The sequence below is a fragment of the Lissotriton vulgaris genome, chromosome 5 (genome assembly GCF_964263255.1).
Source record: "Lissotriton vulgaris chromosome 5, aLisVul1.2, whole genome shotgun sequence".
Lineage (NCBI taxonomy): Eukaryota > Metazoa > Chordata > Amphibia > Caudata > Salamandridae > Lissotriton > Lissotriton vulgaris.
Genome location: NC_141693.1, coordinates 1,005,664,375 through 1,005,680,656, shown reverse-complemented (window position 1 = coordinate 1,005,680,656; position 16,282 = coordinate 1,005,664,375). Strand labels below are relative to the sequence as shown.

The 16,282-nt window shown below is 44.6% G+C and overlaps 1 protein-coding gene across 2 annotated transcripts in view; it reads left to right on the top strand.

Moving 5' to 3' along the window:
• The first annotated feature begins 2,179 nt into the window (after nucleotides 1-2,179).
• ZFYVE27 (zinc finger FYVE-type containing 27) overlaps nucleotides 2,180-16,282 on the top strand; it is a 362,081-nt gene continuing 347,978 nt past the window's right edge. For both annotated transcript variants that reach the window (XM_086922616.1, XM_086922614.1), the window contains exon 1: nucleotides 2,180-2,289. The gene's annotated coding sequence lies outside the window, so the exon portion shown is untranslated. The remainder of the gene's footprint in view (nucleotides 2,290-16,282) is intronic.

Genomic DNA, 16,282 nt, shown 5'->3' with positions numbered 1-16,282 from the left:
ATGGTGCGCCTACCTTGCCTATATTCCAGCACAAAATAATGGACATTTGAAATTAAAAAGTAGTGCCCAAGTGTAAACACTGCACCTAGTGAAGTGCAGGATGAAAAGTAAAGAAAATTATCAAAAAAGAGAATTATCAAAAAGGAGGAGAGGGGACAGTATATAATCAAGAGAGGAAGTGTTTTCCTTTGAAAAGGTCTAGCTACACAGGGACACAATTATAGCATACTCAGGGTACATCCCAATACTGCACATATCAACTGTAACAGTGACATCATTTACAGTTATAAACATTTCATATATGTCATGTAGTGTACCAACCCATTTAGATACATCCAGGTAATACATTGCAAATTAATATTCTATACAGAGAGTGTGCTATCAGGTGTTACAGAATAGATTTATTTATATATTTATTTATACAACTTGTATAGCGCGCAAATACCCTAAGGTGTCTCGGCGCTGCTGGATCTAAAGCTCAAGATGGGTTCTGATTTAATTATTGACTAAAAAGACATGTTTTTAGTAGTTTCCGAAAGATCATTAAAGATGGGCTGATTTTTAGAGGGATAGAGTTCCAAAGTCTAGATGCAGATACTATGAGTATAAGATACAGAGTTGAGTGTTCCCAGCAGATAGTCATTTAAAGAGCTTAACTAGTTACTATTGAATGGCATTCTTCCACGTCTGTGTATTGTTTTGTAGAACTAGAAGCTTGTCTCAAATTCCTCGTGCCGCTTTTTAAGCCCCAGAGCTAACATGACTCAGGAGTTGATGGTTCCTTCAGTCCTTCGTAGCGCGTGCTGCATCACATTTTGCGATGCAGGGTGTGCTCCGAAATTCGTTGTAATTATTAAATTGTTTACTGACCTGCAATCATCCATATTCCGTTGTTTACCACCCCCCACCCTGCCCCTCATTCGTACCGCCTCCCTGCCCCACCGAACTCCCTCCACGGGCCGCGGCTGTTTCATAGCACCTGTCAGTGACTCAGAAAGGTGGTAGTATACATGGTCATTCAATCCTTGGCCTATCGGCATAGTGCACAGAAGCAATGGACACTTTTTTTTTAAGTGCTCTTTTTGATGGTTCCATGGAAGTCTGAAGTAATTGAATGCTTGCGGGTCACATATATGTTTATTATCTCTATAGTGGACTGTCCAGTCCGAATTAAGAAACTAGGGACTCAAGGGAACTTTCTTTATTTGTTTTGCTTTACATACCCTGTTCCCTTGACACATAAGGGTTACTCTCCTTTGATTTACATTACATTACACGTTTTTCAGATGCAATTGTGACTTTGTGCAAATGAGCGTGAAGTTCACTAATGTCAAAATATTGACAAGGAGATTTTAAAAGAAAATGCTGTGCTTACGGGCGAGTAGGTTTATTTTGTGTCAGGGGTGGTGAATTGTAGAACAGCATTCAGGAGAGTGAAAAGGGGGTGCTGGAGAGTAGAGTTGGGGTGTAAGCTATACAATCAAGGAGATGTGGAGAGAAAAAGAGCATACAGTTCTAATAGTGAATACAATTGGTTCCGTTATGACCCTTTGACCACCCTCATCCATTTTATAGGCCCCTGTAATGTTTAATTCACTTTCATAATTTCAGAATAAAAACATTTACAACATTAGTTACAAAAAAATTCTTATAACTCAATCTTAAACTGCTAACAACCATTGACAAAGTCACTAGTCTTTGCTGTTGTTAGGTGTATTTCTGTCGTGCTATGTAGATCTGGGTACAGTACCCGAAAGCTCAGAGAGGCACAAAAACACCGGTTGGTTCATAGACAGTGCAAATCACCAAAATGTAGTTTAATTTAAGGCACGATCTTTATTACAAAGGCCACGCCCTTTTAAAGTTCACCCACTTAAATGCGCCCCGTTTAAAGCCCGTGTGCCCTAGCATCGCTAACTCTGGATACCCGGAATTAACTGTATGCAGCAGCAGCCCAGTGCACCTCGTACTCAACCGACTAACTTCTAAAGTACCCACACCAAGCCCAGGTTTGGAAGTAATAATATGCCAACTTTCGGAGGAGGACTTGAACAGGAACTGTGTAGCCTCCGCACCCAATCAGTACTTCGGAATTCATAAGTCACACTTGGATTGGATAAAAAGCCCTCAAAGCTCCAATCGTAGGCCATTTTACACATGATGTGTTCAGCCGTGGGATTGGTTATTCTTCATCCCGGAAATGCTAAACAAAACATTACAGAGATGTGCCAGCTGTTCTGAACTCATCTACAAATGGCGGATATTTTGCTGATTTTACTGACAGTCCGTGTAAGTAGTGGGCAGGCGATCATCTTGATTGCGCTATTTAAGCTCGGAGTTGAAACGTGATTGAGCGGTTTCGTTTTTTGATGCATGCTGCTTTTGTTTTTCTTTGCCGAAACTGTCAAACGCCTGAGTTCCTGTTATGCTTATTATTTCACTGAATGTTAAAATCGTTCGACTCAGAAGAACCGCCATCTCCTGTCGGTTATTATTACCGGATTAGACTGTAACTCACGACTTGCGGTACCAGCCACCTGCTTGCAATAAGACTGACGCGCTGTACAGGCTACCTGTAAGCAAGTCGCATTCTCCGAAACCCGATAAAGCTTGTTTCGCCTATACACATTTCTCCTACGTGTTGATGTTATTCATTAGTTGATGTTTGGTACATAAGCAGGGCAAATATAAACGATAAAGAGGAACTGTAATAAGCAGTCATTGTTTAAACGGAGCGCCGACCACGTTATCTTGCTCCCCTAGTCACAGGCTTCAACCTGGCTTCTCCCACTCTTTGACGACTAACTGCCAACGGGTTCCGATACCGTGCACCCTGAAAAATGTAAACTAAGCGAGTCGGGGTGACATGCTGTTATGTTGTGCAATATGTAATTTATCTTTAACTGTGCACATTCCACATTCCTTAGAATGTACTGTACTGTGTTCCACTTTCCTCTATGTGTTCTACTGGTTCTTGTTGACGCTGACTGACTACCTGTCAGCTGTGTACCTGCTTGCTTAAGGATTAAACTACATTACAACCTACATTGAAGTGTCCATCTTCAATTCAACAAGTGGCGACGATCGGGATACTCTACTTTTTTTTTAAAAAAAAGAATTAATTTAATCCTTTGTTATCTACAAGCAGAGACGACACTACGGAGTATCTGCAGGCGCTTTTGAACATTTCTCTATGGACTTCGAGTTATTGGGCAGTGAGCACCTTTCATGTGTTTATGGTAGATTGTTAACAGAGCTGATACTGATACTGTTTTACAGTTCTTGGACAATTCTTTCACTTTAGAAGGCATTCCTTTTGTTTTATTAAGTGACAATGGAGTTCAGTTTATGTCCAGTAAAGCTAAAGAGTACTTTGATAGATTAGGTATCAGGCACAAAACCACTGCTTTGTATAACCCCAACAGCAACGGCATGGTTGAGCGCTTCAACCGAGTCATTAAAAACACCATTCAGATGTCTGCTAGTAACAAGGATTGGGAAACTCAGGTATTAAAAATGGTTTGGTCTTACAGAACCTCTATTTGTGATGCAACGGGGTTTCCTCCTTTTGTTCTTATGCGTGGTAGAAATCCTCTAACAAAATTCTCTCCTGGGTGGTTGTTCAAATCCAATGTTGTTAATTGGTCTGAAGACCTTGTAAAAGAAAAGAGTCATGCCTCGCACCTAAAGGGTAAAATTTGGTATGATTCAAAGCACAATGTTAAAAATGTTGACATTGTTATTGGTCAGTGGGTAAGAGTCAAAAAACCTGGCAAAACTCCGAAGGAGGAAAGTCGTTTTTATGAGCCTATGCAAGTTGTGGAAGTAATGAACAATTCTGTTTGTCTTACTGATGGACGGGTGTGGAATCTTAAAAGAATTGCTAAATGTTGTGATCCTTTGGATTCTCTTAACCTATTAAGCGCTGCTGACGGCCAACGGTCGTCACGAGCGCTACCTCCCCAGTGCTGGGCACGACCATTGGACGTCCATTCAGCACTAGTTCCAATGGACAGCGCAGCACTGGGGAGGGATATTTGCGAAGCAGCTAAGGTGTTAACAAAAACAATTCTTCTGATCCTTTGGATTCCTTTAACAAAAACAATTTATCTAATTCTGTTCCTTTGCACTCTTTCAGTAAATCCTCTAATTTGTTTGACTTGGAGGATTTGATGGGTTCAACTTCTTCTGTGTCATCTAATGCTAACGTCTCCAGTAGGAATGCTGCTAGCTCTAACTTAGCTGTTCCTAGTGTTTCAGGTTTAGCTGATCAAGATGCTTTGACTAGTTTGACAGTTCCCAGTCTTCCTGTCTCAGGTTGTGCTGGTCAGGAAACTTTCAGCTCTAACAGGAATTCTAGACGTGAAAGAAGGCCTCCTGTTTGGTTGGCTGATTACATATCTGAAAGTTTTCCACTATAAAAGATGTATTGTTTTTTTTTTTTTTTTTGTTCAAAGGAAAGGGATGATGCTTGTTATGATCATTTTTATGTTTTTGTTTTTGCGTTCCAAAGGGGATGTGTTATGTTGTGCAATATGTAATTTATCTTTAACTGTGCACATTCCACATTCCTTAGAATGTACTGTACTGTGTTCCACTTTCCTCTATGTGTTCTACTGGTTCTTGTTGACGCTGACTGACTACCTGTCAGCTGTGTACCTGCTTGCTTAAGGATTAAACTACATTACAACCTACATTGAAGTGTCCATCTTCAATTCAACACATGCGTTAATGGTAGCATCGTACTTCCATCCATTTTATACAATGAGTATATTATTCATGTTTGTTTAGTGCATACGCCTAGCCATTGTGTCTGGATGTTTCCATTTGTCTAGTTTGAAGCTTGTCAACAACCACATTAAACACGTTTTAAAATAGCCATATTTAAATGCACATTCAGAAGACCAGTCAAGCCATCAATAAACGCATCAATCATTTCTTACATACGCAAATGCAGATTTTCCACAGTTTTAATGTAAAGAAAATCATGATTTTATTAAAAAAGGCACGGAGGCTAATATTATGCATATCCCTTTTATTCCTGCCCAAACACAGCAGCAACAACACTATAGAACTTAGAATATTACCAAAACATTCCAGAACTTAGAACATGTATAATACTCCAAGCATTCTGCCCCGTGGTTTACGGAGGCGCTCCGTGTGGCTCGTAGGCAGTGCAAGGTGGCTGAGAGGGCCTGGCGCCTTGCATACGATGGGGAGACTAAACTTGCCTATAAGGCGGTGTTGAAGGCCTACCATCGGGACATTCTCGGTGCCAAGAGGGTTTACCTGGCTAGGAGGATAGAGGCATCCGCGAACTCCTCTAAGGAGATCTTTACTATTGTGAAGGAGTTTACGATCCCCAGCTCCCGTCCGCCCCCTCCAGCTTCGGCGGACGCTTGGGCCTGCGATCTAGCTGGTTTCTTCACAAATAAGATCAAGGCCATTCAGGCCACCTTCGTGGAGGAACCGGACGGAGGGAGCGGTGTGAAGTCGGCCTCTGGACTGCCGCATACTTCGGTGGCAGTGCTGTCCGACTTCCCCACTGTTTCCAGTGAGGCCTCTCTTATGTTGTTGGCCAACCTCAAATCTGGCTCGCCACTTGATCCCTGCCCGCCAAATTTTTGGCCGGGATGGCGGCAGTGGTGAACCCCTTAGTCAACCCTATCCTCAATGCCTCCCTGAGGGAGGGGCGGGTCCCTAGCTCTTGGAAAAGAGCGATGGTGATCCCCCTCCTAAAAAAACCGGGCCTTGACACCGAAGTCCTGGCGAACTACAGGCCTATCTCGTTGTTACCTGCACTAGCGAAGCTGACGGAAAAACATGCTCACGGCGCCCTTTCTAGTTTTTTGGAAGCCAATAATCTGCTCCATCCATCTCAATCGGGCTTCCGACCTAATTTTAGTACGGAAACTGCTCTGATTGAGGTGACTGAGATCATCAGGGAGACTTTCGATGCCGGCGGCAGGGCCATGCTGGTCATGTTAGATCTCTCGGCGGCTTTCGACACCGTCCCCCACAAGACGCTTCTATCCAGGCTCTATGACATCGGCCTGAGGGGGACGGTGCTGAGGTGGTTTACTTCTTTCCTGGAAGGCCGCCGCCAGACGGTCTGGGTCTCCCAGAGCTCCGCCGAGATGCCGCCATTGGGAGTTGGGGTTCCACAGGGTTCTGTGTTGAGCCCCACATTATTTAACATCTTTATGTCCCCTCTGGCGGCCTTGGTGGAGGCGTATGGGGCCCAGATCGTCTCTTATGCCGACGACACGCAACTCCTCTTCACATGCGGGAAAGACCAAGAGTTTGTGGGAGAGAGAGTCCGGGACTGCCTTGCGCTGGTCTTCGACTGGTTCCAGCGGAACGGTCTGAGGGCCAACTCGGGAAAGTCTGAGATTCTTTTTTTTGGTTGCGTTGCCGATCCGGAATGGCAGCATTGGTGGCCGTCCGACATGAGTCCTCCTGTACAGTCCTCAGTGGTGGCCAAAAACCTGGGCGTCAAGCTCGACAATCAGCTGTCGCTCCGCACTCACATCCTTGGCCTGGCCGGCACCTGCTACGGACTATTGAAAATGCTCCGCAAATTTCTGCCTCTGTTATCTGAGGAGCATAGGAGGACTACAGTGCAGGCTCTAGTCGGGTCGAGGCTAGATTATGCCAATGCTCTGTTTCTTGGCCTTCCCGACTATCTGGTCCAGCGCCTTCAAGTGGTGCAGAACTCTGCTGCCCGGGCGATTTTTGGTCTAGGGAGACGAGCTCGAGCGTCTGGGTTGCTCCAGTCGCTCCATTGGCTCCCCATCAGGAAGAGGATCCAGTTCAAATCCCTGACCCTGATGCACAAGGCTCTGCATGGTTCAGGAGCGGGATACCTGCAGAGGAGACTGACTTTCTATCGTCCGGCGCGCTCTCTCCGTTCGGAAGCTCTTTGCAGAGCTGTGGTTCCACGGGTGAGGAAGGCTCGTGCGGGAGGGCGGTCTTTTGGCTGCAGAGCCCCCCAGCTTTGGAATCAGCTTCCATTCTCTCTGCGGAGTACTGTTAATTTACTCCAGTTTAGGAGGGGCCTGAAGACCTGGCTTTTTAACTCTTAGTGTGTTTTTTACTGCTCACTGTTGCTTTTGTTCCGTTTTTGTTGCCTGTTTTTAGCTGTGTTGTGTTATTTCATTATGAGTTGAGGGTGGAAAGCGTCGGGACACTCCCTGTGAGTAGCTGCACGCTATATAAAAGCTCCATAACATAACATAACATAACAGAAGCCATCTTCCTCTTTTGTGACTGCGAATGTGTAAAAACAATAAATAACAAGTCCATAAATAAATTCCACCGACTCCAAACTTCCTTAAACTCCTCTTCGACTTCTTCTTTCCATCCTTGAACATCCTCTCCATCCACTTCTTCAGCTTCATCCTTCAAAATAAATCAAACAAAATTAATTACAGGGCGGGCACAGCGGAGGGATAATATTAGCCTCCGTGCCTTTTTTAATAAAATCATGATTTTCTTTACATTAAAACTGTGGAAAATCTGCATTTTATGTCAAAGGCCCGGAGGCCAACATTATGCATGTTCAAAGTTCTTCCAAAACCTTACTTAAAACATTTTCCACAGGCTTAAAGTAAAACTTACGAAAAGTCGAGTCATTTGACCAATCTGCTGCCTTTAAAATTCCGCCCAAACTAAAACCTTTAACAAAGGCCTTACTAGCCATAGCCCCTCTTACCTAATGGGACCCAAAAACACTAATATCCACCCCTGCCTTGACCATCACATTTCTTACCCATCTCGCCAAAGTAGGAGTAGACACAGCCTTATACGGATTAACCTAAGAAATCAATAACTGCTTACAATCTGCATCCCTCAAAGCAGAAGTCCTTTTTTCATACTCCTTCAGGCACTTGCCCACACACAAAACACTCTCTCCCTCCAAAAAAGGATAAAAAATTGTTCTTGACATCGTTTTCGTCCTTCTTTTAACCTCAAAACACACTCCCTCTGGTTGATAAAACCTAGAATTAACATCCAAAGCCCTAATATCCGACACCCTCCTAAACGAAACCAGACATAACAGCATTGTCATCTTCCAAGTCAAGTATTTCAAATCCAACCCTGAATTTGACCCCCAACTTTCAAGCTCCCTCAACACCAAAGTAACGTCCCAAAGTGAATCATACTTCGCCTTCGGCGGAATAACCACCCTAACACTCTTAACCAACCTCCTGACCAGGACATGCTGACCAACTGGAACTCCATCCACCAGACCATGCCCTGCTGAAATAGCAGACCTACTTAGATTAACTGAATTATACGCTAAACCACTACAAAAAAGACCTGACAAATAATTTGCTACCTCTACCACAGGTGCTGAAATGGGATCCAAACCCCTCTCAACACACCAACCATTCCACTTTCTCCACGCTGACTCATATACCCTAGATGTCCCTTTAGACCATGACTTTGAGACAAGCTCCTCAGCCTCTTTTGATAAACCCTGCACTTGCCAAACTCTCCTGAAATCAACCAAGCCATCAACTTCAGTTGTCCTGTGACCACCAGGTCGTGAAAGTTCCCCTGAACATCCACCAATATGTCCCTGCAATCTGGCAGAATTACCGGGTTCTCCACCAACAAATCCATTGCATCCGGGAACCATACCTGAGCTTTCCAGAAAGGAGTTATCAGAACCAACTCTGACTCCTCCCTTCTGACCTTGTTCAAAACCCTCTGAATCATAGAAAATGGGGGAAACGCATAACTCCTTCCCCCCTTCCAAGTCTGCAGAAAGGCATCCACTCCCTTTGCCTCCGGATCCGGCCTCCAACTGTAAAACTCCTTCAATTGAGTGTTCAACCTGTCTGCAAACAGATCCACACTCAAGTCAAGTCAAGTCAAATAACTTTATTGGGTTGTTCGATTTGACAACCATAAAAGTATTTACATTACAATTAATATCATGACATACACATAATCTTAAAAAAAACGTAATCAGTTACAGATCAAGAAACATAGAATTAAAAATACAGCACTATATCGAGATATTAAAGACCTTTTTTTTAAAAATAATGTTCCTTTTACAACAGTTATAAATAACAGTATCAGTATTATTATCCTTCCATACTGTTTCTAAATTTGATTGCCATTCTTAAAAAACTACATATAAATAAAGTGTAATCACAGTTTAGCAGCTGTAAAAAATGTTGTGCAGGACGGAATTGTTGAAAGTTCAATTTTTTCAAACAGGGTTTCAAGCATAGCTTCCTTGGTACAGCATAAAAGGGGCAAAAAAACAGAAAGTGTGCCAGATCTTGCGGAGACTTATCGTCGCAGCCGCAAGCTGGCAACACTTGACCTCGGTGAGAACCCCTAGGTACCGCCAGCAAGAAATGAAACAGGTTGAACCTGAACCTTGTTAACAGAAATCGGTCATAACTTGACATATGCCATATCAGGTAGGGTTCCATAAGCAAAGTGCTTTTAATTAGTATGTGATTGCGTACACTTTCTTTTTTTAATTCACATGATTCCCTTTCCTGTTGTCTCAAGCCAATAAAAGCGTTTTTGACCGTAGTAAGATCCCTTATAGTGATGGATTCCGGGCATAAAAAGAGCTCAGGTCGGCCTAAATCAGTAAAACATTTAGATAGATATTTAATCCAGGGAACCTCCATCCTGTTATCCCATGTAAGTGCTTCTCTTAGAATAAGCTTGGTCAAGGGAATATTGTCATTTAACCAGCTATTCATCCAGCATAACATGGGATTCAATGCAATTTTATCACTGACATACGGAACCCCCAGTTCTTCATGCACAGAAAAATTTGCTGTACCCCTTGGGACCCTTAAAATTTGTTTTAAGAAATTATTTTCAACTATCTGGAGTACGTCCAAGGGAACGTAACCTCATAATTCACTGCCGTAACAAGCTGTGGTTACACTTTTGGCCTTGTATAGTTGGAGTAGAGCGGCAATCGGGCTATTTCCCAACTTTTTTGAGAAATCCAATATGGCCGCGTTTACCCTTAAAACATCTCCCTTCTTTTTCTGAATCACGGGTCCCCATTTAAGTTGACTGTCAAAGAGGACCCCGAGATAGGAGAATGTGTGCGTTACAGGTATTTCCACTCCAGCTACGTTTAGGTGGTTTGGTTTTTTAAAGCCTTGGGCAGCCTTCATTATGTAGGATTTAGTGTTATTAATACTTAGATCTCTGGTCTTCATAAAAGTGTAAAAGGAATCTAGTAAAATTTGGAGTCCATTGGCCGTTCTAGATAAAAGGACTGCATCGTCCGCATATAGTAAAACCGGCAGACCTTTTCGACCAATGTATGGATAGTCTGTGTTGGTACTTAAAAGGGTCTCTTCCAGGTCGTTAATGTATAGATTGAAGAGGAACGGGGCCAGAATACATCCTTGCCGGACGCCCTGAAACACTCCAAAATCTTTAGTCACTTTTAGGTCCTGGGTATATCTGACATTCGCTTTGGTGTCTGAATGTATGTCTTCTAGTAAGTTTACTAGGTTTTTGTCCACGCCCATTTTTTCCATGGCGCCCCAGAGTTTCCCACGGTTCACACAATCAAAGGCCGAAGAGAGATCCATGAACGCCATATGGATCGTTCCTCTTCGTGCCTTGGTGTACTTCCCGGCTATAAGATACAAATTCAGACATTGGGAAATGGTAGAATGTCCGGGCCTAAAACCATACTGGATTGGAGATATTATATTATTTTCCTCTGACCAACTAGACAATCTATTTAAAATGACTCCTCCTATCACTTTTGCCACAGAATTTATTAGCGATATCGGTCTGTAGCAGGCCGGGCTGCTACGGTCTCCTTTCTTGAATATAGGAACTATTGTAGATACCCCCCATGATTTTGGGCATCCACATGACACAGCTGCATTAAGTACTGCTGTGAGTACCGGCGCCCATAGTGCTTCGCGTGACTTAAAAAGGTCAGGCGGAAGTCCATCGGGACCCGGGGCCTTGTTATTTGACAGACCTTTAATTCCTTTAACTATTTCCTCATTTGTGAAGCGTAGAGAGATATCACTACCTGTACCTGCATTGTATTCTGCCTGTGAATCATTATTTATAAAAATAGAACTGAAATGGTCTATCCATTCGTCCTCTGATATGTTTGTGCCCACATTTGGGATGGTAGGACAGTCAAATATTGGTTTGTTGATTATCTCCCAAAACTTCGAGCTATTTTTTAAAGTCTCGGGCTCTAGGAGTGACTCCCATACACTTTTTTTAACAGCTCGCTTGCGAGAGGCCAGTGATTTCTTATAATCGTTCCGCAAACCCCTGATGATCAATGGGTCTCTCGGTTTTGTTTTTAGGGCTTTCTTGAGCTCGCGACTGGCCTTTGAACAATCACTATCAAACCATTTTGGATTGCAATTTGAATTTATCCTTCCCTTATTAGGTACCATTAGAAGAGACTCCACCTTGTTAGCTATCTCCTTGAAGGCTGTCTGGATTTGCGTCGGAGCTGATGCAGGTGAAGTACATATCATTAATTCTTGATTACAAACTGCACTAACAGAGGTATAAAATTGATCGCAATCCACCATTGCCCATTTTAAGCGACGCTTCCCATTAATGCATTTTAAATGGCCACGGTCCTCACGAGGAATGTATTTTTCAAGTAGGCTCATGCCCATAGTAATGCATAAAGGGTTGTGGTCGCTGTAAATACTCATAATGATTCTAAAATCCTCGATGATATTAACAAAGTCAGCTGAAATGAGGATGTGGTCTATATATGTACCTGTGGCATGGCCTTTAAAAGTAGGGGTTCGGAATACAGTATGATCAGGTACTGTCGACATTGCCGTGAATAGATTGTTTTCATTCATGAGCTCATTTAACCCTGTACCCCTCCGCGAGTGTTCAAAGTGTATTCCTTCCATACTGTTACAGCCCAATTGTCCAACAGGTCCCACGCTAGGGTTCCCACATAAATGTGTGTTAAAATCACCTACTAGGATTTTAGAGCATGGCAGAGATCTATCAATTGCCCCTAGCAAATCACGTAAGGTTTCTATATTGCATTCTCCAGCCTGGTTCACAGAATTATAAAAATTAAACAGTGCAAAATTAGTTTTACCCCTTCTGAATTCCAAAACCTGTATGTTATTGTTACCAGATTTATGTTCAATTTTGTGACATATAAGCGACAAACTGACAAAGATGGCCAATCCCCCTTTAGCTCTTCCACTAGCAGATGGTATTGCCGGAATTATGAAACTCTGATATCCCTCAATGTACAGGTTTTTCCCTACTACCCAGGTTTCTTGGAGACATATTATGGGATATTTTTTAACATATTGCAGCCAGTCATTATCTTGCATTTTATCAGAAAGTCCGGCTATATTCCATGATAACAATGAAAATCCCTCCACACATTTTTGACCTCCACATTGTGTTCTGTTCAAATTCTCAATTGCAGGAGGGTTGGTAGTAGGGATTACAGTATTACTCGTATTCACATTCACTATGCCTACGTCTTCTGGTAGTCATTCTACCCCTTCCAGCCCACCCTCTGCAGAGAAAATATCATACCTATTGGAGATGGGGATATTAAAGTAATGGGGATCTGTATGATATGGTCGTGGTGGTTGGTCATATCCGTCCCTGCTATAACCCCAGTTATTTACTGGCACATCAAAACCCCAACCATTTGTTTTTTCTGGCCATATTGGTCTAGTGTGGGTATGATTAGGCTTGGGGTATGACATACTCCTTTGTTTTTTACCAAAAAATTCCAAAGTGAGAGGGATGATAGTACCACTCCTTCGTTGTGGTGGTAGAATGTTTGGAAGGATGTTTGGTAAGACTGCAGAGTTTGCAAAGTTTATAATTATGCAGTCGCCTTTAAATTTTTTGGGGTTTTGACCTATCCAAGTGGCCCTTCTGGCTGATTTAATATCTCTAGCTAGCTGTTGCTTCCCCCAGGGGGCCAACCGCATATTGCCCGATAGCCAGTGTAGGGCTTTGCTTGTTAGCGCCGTGGGTGATTCAGTTTGGTCCGGTGTTAAAGGGGGAGCATTTGCTAAAACCAGCACTAAAGGAGCTGCATCCTCAATGAAGTGTAGTATATCTTCTTCTGCTCTTGGAAGGGTTATTTCTGGGGGTTGTGGAGGGTGGATGCCCCTTGACGGTGACTGATTGGATGCAGTATTTGGCGTCTGATCTGAGAGATTTACCCTTGTGGTGTTAGGAATTGTGCCTATATCTGGCTGAAGGCCAAGTACCTCTTTTACAGGCATGGCCAGATTTTTAACTGAAACGGATATGTTGGACACCTCTTCCATTAACTTCTTTTGATCTCCTCCCAGCTTTTTCACATCTGCGGACAACTTATCCAGTTTGGCCACTACCGGTTTAATTAGGGCTCTAAAGTTGGTGTCAATTAGATCTACTATCCTGGATATAAGCTCTTCTTCCATATTTAATTTTTCGTCCTCTTCTAATTTCCTCCTACCCTTTTCCCTGCTTCTCAGTGGTGACGCAGCCCTCTTCCTCCCTGTACTAACTCCACCGCGAAGTAGTTGGGTTTTTCTACACTTTCTAATCGCTCGAGGGGCTGGAGCTTGAACAGGGGGATCGGCTTCTATGGTTGTCTGCTCACTGTCTTGTGCAGTATGGTTTTCTTCAGGATCTACTATCTGTGAGTCTGAGACATTGATCGTAGCTATATCTTGATCCTGAGCTATATTAATACTCATGTTTGATGGACCGTTTTCGAGTGTCTCAGAGTCTAAAATTACACTTCCCTCAGCCTGTGATGGAATATCTAACCATGGTGAGTCTGGTGAGGGGCTTAAGGAGGATAAATTTGGGGAGAGACTAAGACCTAGAGATTGTCTCCTATCGTTATTGATCTTTGACACTACTTGTACCATATAGTTTTCAATGGAATTACCCCCCACCACAACATTCTTCTTTGGCATTTTAAAATTAAGGTTGATGTTAAGTCCTAAAAATTTGGCCAATTGGCAAAACAAGCTAAATCACGGTAATACAATGCAGAATTAACAAAGGGTGAACGAGTATTTCAAGGATTAATAGTCTTACTGTATAGTACAAATCAGGTTCAATAGAGGCAGAGTGACGTGCCCAGTCCAGTCACGGCCTGTCTCGGACTGTCTAAGACTGTCCGCCCTTTGTCCGGGCTTCGTCCGGCGTCCCGCACACGCGTCCCGCTATGCGTCAGAGGCACGTTTTTATAGGAGGGGTAGGGGCGGGAAGAGACTCCAGGTGCGCTGCGTTGATCCTGCGCGGAACCCTGGGTCTCGCAGTCCCGGCCCCTGTTAAAGAAGACTCACGCTCTCCTTTCTGGTGGCAAAGGGTCGGTTACTCCACTCCACCGCTTCTGTAGGCAAACAGGCAGGATTTCCGTAGCAAGTAGACAAGTTCTGCAAACAGCTGCGAGCGGCTCCCGCGAAGCGGGGGCCGCGAGCTGTTTTAAAGGCACTGGTCAGCACAGGTTAGGCGAACGGGGAGGAGCAGGGGCGGGAAGAGACTCCAGGTGCGCTGCGTTGATCCTGCGCGGAACCCTGGGTCTCGCAGTCCCGGCCCCTGTTAAAGAAGACTCACGCTCTCCTTTCTGGTGGCAAAGGGTCGGTTACTCCACTCCACCGCTTCTGTAGGCAAACAGGCAGGATTTCCGTAGCAAGTAGACAAGTTCTGCAAACAGCTGCGAGCGGCACCCGCGAAGCGGGGTCCGCGAGCTGTTTTAAAGGCACTGGTCAGCACAGGTTAGGCAAACGGGGAGGAGCAGGGGCGGGAAGAGACTCCAGGTGCGCTGCGTTGATCCTGCGCGGAACCCTGGGTCTTGCAGTCCCGGCCCCTGTTAAAGAAGACTCACGCTCTCCTTTCTGGTGGCAAAGGGTCGGTTACTCCACTCCACCGCTTCTGTAGGCAAACAGGCAGGATTTCCGTAGCAAGTAGACAAGTTCTGCAAACAGCTGCGAGCGGCACCCGCGAAGCGGGGTCCGCGAGCTGTTTTAAAGGCACTGGTCAGCACAGGTTAGGCAAACGGGGAGGAGCAGGGGCGGGAAGAGACTCCAGGTGCGCTGCGTTGATCCTGCGCGGAACCCTGGGTCTCGCAGTCCCGGCCCCTGTTAAAGAAGACTCACGCTCTCCTTTCTGGTGGCAAAGGGTCGGTTACTCCACTCCACCGCTTCTGTAGGCAAACAGGCAGGATTTCCGTAGCAAGTAGACAAGTTCTGCAAACAGCTGCGAGCGGCTCCCGCGAAGCGGGGGCCGCGAGCTGTTTTAAAGGCACTGGTCAGCACAGGTTAGGCGAACGGGGAGGAGCAGGGGCGGGAAGAGACTCCAGGTGCGCTGCGTTGATCCTGCGCGGAACCCTGGGTCTCGCAGTCCCGGCCCCTGTTAAAGAAGACTCACGCTCTCCTTTCTGGTGGCAAAGGGTCGGTTACTCCACTCCACCGCTTCTGTAGGCAAACAGGCAGGATTTCCGTAGCAATTAGACAAGTTCTGCAAACAGCTGCGAGCGGCACCCCTTTTTTGCAAACAGCTGCATTAGGCAGCACCTTCCATACATCAATCACAGCCCATGTACGCCACACAGCGAGCTGTCACGTGGCTTCCAAGCACCCAGAACACAAACGTACAAACTTAGACAGGACGCTTTGCACGTAGATCCACACTCAAAGGTCCCCACAATCTCTCCAGACTCAAAAACCCTTCTCTCTTCAACCTCCAACAGCTCGCATCCCTCAGGTATCTTGAATACCAATCCGCTTCTACGTTGCTCAACCCTGGTATGTACTGAGCCCTGAACTACAATCTCTCTCTCCAGACAAAATTTCCAAAATTCCTTTGCAAGTTCCGCCAATCCTTTTGACCGAGGACCACCCATCTTGTTTACATACTGAACCGCCGACAAATTGTCCATCTTCAGAAGAACACAACATTTGACTCTGTCCTTCACAAAACTTTTTATTGCGAAGGAACCTGCCAGCAACTCCAAACAATTTATGTGCATTAATCCTTCTTCTTTCGACCATTGCCCCCCTGTTGATGTCTCTCCACATCTCGCTCCCCATCCGCTTAAACTCGCATCCGACTCTATCTCCACTTCTGGCACTGACCCAAATATTGCTCGACTGTTCCAAGCATCCAGACTCATCAACCACCACACCAATTCCTCCTGAGACTCCTGATCTATCACAACCTTCTGAGAATACCTCACATCCTTCCTCAAATACCTTGCCTTCAACCTCTGTAACGCACGATAATGCAGGGGAGCAGGGAA